We start from the raw sequence: 6,000 nt of genomic DNA, 5'->3' as shown, positions 1-6,000 counted from the left end.
TGTGATGACCTATGCAGGGGGAGCTGTTTCATGGCAGTCGAGGCTGCAGAAGACAGTTGCGTTGTCAACCACGGAGGCGGAGTACATGGCGGCTGTTGAAGCCGGCAAGGAAATAATATGGATGAAGGACTTCATTAGAGAGCTCGGTATCCAGCAGGAGGAGTACCGACTCTATTGCGACAGTCAGAGTGCCATCCACCTTGCGAAGAACGCGGCCTATCACTCCCGGACGAAGCACATCCAGCGTAGATACCACTGGATCCGGGAAAGGATAGAAGACAAGGAGTTCGTGCTGACGAAGATCCACACGGACGAGAACGGGTCGGATATGCTGACCAAGGTGCTCACACCCGACAAGCTGGAAGCATGCCGGAAGAGGATCGGGTTGGAGAGACATCCCATGCCGAAGTGAAGGGGGAGTTTGTTGGGATTTCGGTCCCTCCGGATGGAATGTCCGGAGATGAATGACGGCAAGCCCGAAGGCTGTTACGGAACCGGATGATGAAGAGTACCCGGCATGAAGCCGGATGAAGAGTACCCGGCTACGGAGCCGGATGCTGAAGACCCCGGTTACGGAACCGGATGATGAAGAGTACCCGGCATGAAGCCGGATGAAGAGTACCCGGCTACGGAGCCGGATGCTGAAGACCCCGGTTACGGAGCCGGATGACGTATGTACCCGGAGAGAGATCCAGATGCGGGGACATATTTGTGAATATGTTTGCCAAGGGCCCTTGAGGCTATATTTGTAAATAGCCCGAAAGTCATATGTGTATAAATATGACTTAGGGCAAACAGTTTGTTGGTTGTTGCTCATTTTTATGTTTTCAGCCGAGAGAGAGCAAAGTGAGAGCAGCCGAGAGAGAGAGAGAGAGAGGAAGGAAGAGGTCGACGCCTCTGTGTAATACCGCCGCCTGTGGCGAAGGCAGTGAGCTCAAGGTTGTTGCCTTGTAGCTTCACCATTGTACATCTCTGTGTATAGTGATAGTTGGAGTTGAGGACTCCCGTGGTTTTTCCCATTTAGGGTTTTCCACGTAAAACATCCTGTGTACTCTTCTCTCTATTGCCTTCGTGCATTTCGTGTATTTCCCGTTTTCTGTGAATCGATCCTATTCCTCGGTTGTGGCCGAGCACTGTTGTTCAACAGTACTCTATGTTTCGCATATGCTTTCGCACACGTATTCTTTTACATGGTATTAGAGCGAGAGGGTTGAAGTCCTCTGCAGCCGACAAGAAAAGCTTGCGACAAAACAGAGTTGAAGTTGTCCTTCGTTTTTTTTTTCCGAAAAAGAAAAAGATAGCAATATGGATAGAGGTATGGGAAGCTCGCTACCGACTGAAAAGCTCGACAGGAGCAACTACACATCTTGGTTGTACAAGATGCACCAATACTTGCTCGGTCACAGCTACTAGAGTTATGTCGAAGGAGCTAATGATACAGCACCTTATTCGACACACAGAGATTTTTCGGCTTGTGAACAAGCGGCAAGCAGAGTTCTCTACTGCTTTGCATCCTGTGTGAGCGACCAACTATTGAGCTATATTCGGGATGCTAAGACGCCAAAGGACGCGTGGGCGAATCTCAAAAAGATTTTCACCGCAAGCACAACGGCCAGGAAGTTGTAGCTCAGGCAAGAGCTCAGCAATGTCCGGTGTCGTGAAGTACGAAAGCTTCACATTAAAAGTCTACAAAAAGATAAATATGTAAATAAAATATAACTTGATAATGTTTTATAAAGGTAATATTAACAACACACACTATGATAATATTATATATTATATGTAGAGGCAGATAAAAATACATATATGTTATATTACATGGACGAGAGAGGACTTGAGACAATAAACCCCACCTTATGACGCTAAAACCTTACCATTTAGCCTATACTAATAATTTACAAGAGATCATATGTGTTGTTTTATTTGAAGTAGTATTTTATAGTCTAAACCATGTAATATACTACATGCACACCATATAGCATATCACATGGGCAAAGGAGGACTTGAACCAACAACCCCAACCTTATGGCATACAAATCTTACCATTTAACCTATACTTGTGATGTATATAAAACATATGTGTTGTATTATTATATGGTTTAAACCATGAAATGTACTACAGGTGCACCATACAACACGCATGCAAGAGCCTCTCTGCATGTGCACCATATAGCACACATGCAAGAGCCTCTCTGCATGTGAGCCACATGGCCCACATGTAGAACCATCTCTTCCCTATAAAAGGAGAAGGGAGTATGGTCACAAGGGATATTGAAGGAATCAAAATCAAAGAACTATATTGTATGATATATCAATAAATAAATAAAGAATTATATTAGATAAGAGATATCATAAGATAGAAAAAGGAAGACAATAAAAGAAAAGAACTAGTTTGACGGTCGTGGTGCTCAACTCACTACAAAAAGGGCGGAGGTTCAAGTCTCACCATCATCAAAAGCTAAAAGGGAAGATTGTGATCTACCCTCAAGAATGAGAAGAGCGGTTGCCTTGTGAGACAAAGTTCGAAGGATCAATGATGTTCACAACCATTTTGAAACTCTTTCATCAAATAATTATAAATCTCTTTTATCCTTTCAAATATCATTCTATATCTTATCTTGTTGATCTCTATTTACTCTATCTCTACTCTTTCGTCTCTTCCGTCCATAATCCCAGTGATTCTTTCCTCACTTTCACATTATCTTTTGTCTGTGCAACGTTATGCTTCTGGACGAGCCACGCCACGACACCGGCAGAAAGATCTATATGTGGCTGATTACACAACCCGAATCAAGGAAATCTGCGATTCTCTTGCCTCTGTCAACGTGAATGTTGAGGACGATGAAATGGTGCAAGTTTGCCTTGGTGGGCTAGCGTCTAGGTTCGGAGTCTTCCGAACGGCGGTCTGTACGAGGGAGAATACGCCTTCATTCTTCAAGCTTCAGTCAATTTTTCTCGTGGAGGAAAATCACGCGGGTGCGTCGACGAGTGAGCACACCAACGGCAAGATGTTGTACACGGAGGAAGATAGGCCCCGTGGTTGTGGTGAACGAGGCGGATCGGCGTGCAATGGAGGCAGCCGACAAGAGTAGAATAACGCGGCATAATTGAAATGCCGACAGCAGTTCCGGACCCTCCACAAGTAGGGGGAGTCATGGCGGCGCCGGAAGCCGGCAAGTGAAGGCCGTGTTGGAATGCTGGTATTGTGGCAAGAAAGGCCACAATGAGAACGACTGCTGGAAAAAGAGAGCCGATTCGGACAAAGCCGGATCGAGCCGAAGAGACGTAGAGAGGCGTCAAAGATCGCACTACGTAGAATACTCTGAACGAGCTCAAAACAAATCGGGCCCAACCTTCGTAATGAAGCATAAGGCCAATTCTATGGTCTTGACCACCTCGAAATCAAGCGAGGTGTGGTATGTTAATTCCGGAGCGTCAAATCATATGACGAGTCACGAGGAATGGTTCTCGTACTTGGAGAAACCGGAATCGCAAGGAGTGGTCGAAATGGGAGACAACACTCTGCATACCATTGAACATGTCGGCAAAGTTCCCCTCAGCCATGTCAAGCAAAAAGGGAAACTCGTGAACATGTTGCACGTCCTGACAATAACGAAGAACCTGGTGTCGGTCGGTCAGATCATCGACTAGGGAATGCAGGTTCGATTCACGCATCTCGGGTGCTTCATAGAAGAGGAAGGCAAGATAATCAAGCAAGGGTGTCGTGAAGGGAGGATGTTTATCCTCAAAACCAACAATGTGGGCATCGCTATGTTTGCGAAAGGGCAGAAGATCTAGTCGGACATCGACTTGTGGCATAAGCGGTTCAGCCACGTAAATTACCCACTGCTTCATGAAATGAAGACAAAGAACATTGTTTTCAGCTTGCTGAAATTTCGGGGCCATGATAGCCAAGTCTGTGAAGCCTATCAGATGGGTAAACAACACTGATTTCCATTCCCCAACGAGCGTAATCGGAGCTATAATCTGCTCGACTTGATCCATTCGGATGTGTGGGGACTGGCACAAAACGTGAGTCTCGGTGGACGCCGTTACTTTGTAACCTTCATCGATGACTTCACTCGGCACATGTGGGTATGCACGATCGCAAAGAAGAGCGAAGTCTTCGCATGTTTCGTGAAGGTGAAGAGCCTTGTGGAAAGGGAAACAGGGCGTAAGATCAAATGCCTACGGTCAGATTGGTAGGAAGGAGTACTTCTCCGACCAGTTCACAAGTTATCTACAGAAGGACGGAATTCGACGCGAATTCTCGTGTTTTTACACGCCGTAGCAGAACGGCATGGCCGAGCGAAAGAATCGGACAATTGAAGAAGCAGCCAGAGCAACGCCTGAAGAGAAGTATATGCCGAAATTCTATTGGGCTGAAGCAGTGAGGATGGCTGTCTACCTGCAGAATCAGACTTCTGCGAATGGAGCAGTGCCGAGTTAGATCGGAGTGAGTCTGACTATGGGCAAACTGAAAAGGAACCTCCACGGAAGAGGTCGACAGTAGCTGAAAAGGTCGTGAAATCGGGTAATCACGAATTACACCGATCTACCCGCCTCAAGAACCTCGTAAAGAGATACAGGTATAGTGAGTACATGATGCGAGTGGCGGAAATGCGTGAGCCGGAGAGCTACACAGAAGAAGCGAAAGACATGAACTGTCGTGCCGCGATGGAGGAAGAGATGCGCACTTTGACTGATAATGAGACTTGGTACCTGGTTGACGCACCCAAGGATGTAAAGTCGATCGGATGTAGGTCGGTGTATAAAGTGAAATACAATACCAACAGCTGATTCAATCGATACAAGGCTCGCTTAGTGGCGAAAGGCTACATGCAGAAGCACGACGTGGACTACGATGAGACCTTCGCGCTTGTTGCGAAGATGACTACCGTGCGGGTTCTGCTAGTTGTAGCTGCAACAAAGGGGTGGCACTTACATCAAATGGATGTAAAGTACGCGTTCCTACAAGGTGATCTTGAGGAATAGGTGTACATTGTACAACACCCCGGTTTTCTATCTAAACGAAACACTTCGGCAGTTTGCCGACTGAAGAAGGCACTATACGGACTTAAGCAAACCCCATGAGCTCGGATGGGGTTTACGATGTCGAAATCAGACTCTTCACTATTTGTTCGGCAAGGTCAATCTGGACTGGTTAGCCTTCTACTGTATGTTGATGATTTAGTCATCGCCAGTGCCGACTTGGACGAAATCCGCCGCATAAAGTCTCAGCTTGTGGAATCATTCAAAATGAAGGATCTTGGAGACCTTCATTACTTCCTCGGGATCGAAGTGATCCGTACCCCCGAAGGCATATTGATCAGCCAAGGTCATTACACGCTGAATATGCTCTTCAAGTTCGGGATGGCAAATTGTAAGCCCATCTTGACCCCTCTGGACTGAAACGTAAAGCTTCGCCGAGATTCGGGAAAGGCGTGCAACTCGACACGGTTTCGACAAATTATCGGAAGCCTCATCTATTTGACAATTACTTGGCCGGATCTCAGCTACCCGATCGGCTTAATCAGTCAATTTATGTCGCAGCCTATGGCCGAACACTTTCACTGCACACAAAGGATATTGCGATATGTCAGCGGCACGAAAGACATGACGTTGTTGTATCGGGTAGGTGTAGCCGAACAATTGGTTGGCTACACGGATGTCGATTGGGCCGGAAACGCTAGTGATCGTAGATCCACATCTGAATACGCCTTCTCATTAGGAAGTGCGGCGATCGCGTGGAGCAGTAAGAAGCAACTGACAGTAGCATTGTCGAGCATGGAGGCCGAATATCGAGGGGTGACTATCGCTATGTGTGAAGTCATTTGGCTGAAACAACTATTATGGGATTTGCATGTGGAGGTGTCCAATCTGGTGATGATCTATTGTGAAAAGCTTAGCAGTATCCACCTTGTGAAAAACCCTGTATTCCACGCCCGGACCAAGCACATTGAGGTGCATTACCATTTTGTCCTCGAGCGGGTCCTTTCA

This window comes from Azolla caroliniana, unplaced genomic scaffold (assembly GCF_043228905.1).
Source record: "Azolla caroliniana isolate FFs.n. ecotype wild unplaced genomic scaffold, voAzoCaro1.0.p SCAF_7, whole genome shotgun sequence".
In the NCBI taxonomy this organism is placed as follows: Eukaryota; Viridiplantae; Streptophyta; class Polypodiopsida; order Salviniales; family Salviniaceae; genus Azolla; species Azolla caroliniana.
Note: the sequence above shows the minus strand (reverse complement) of the source record.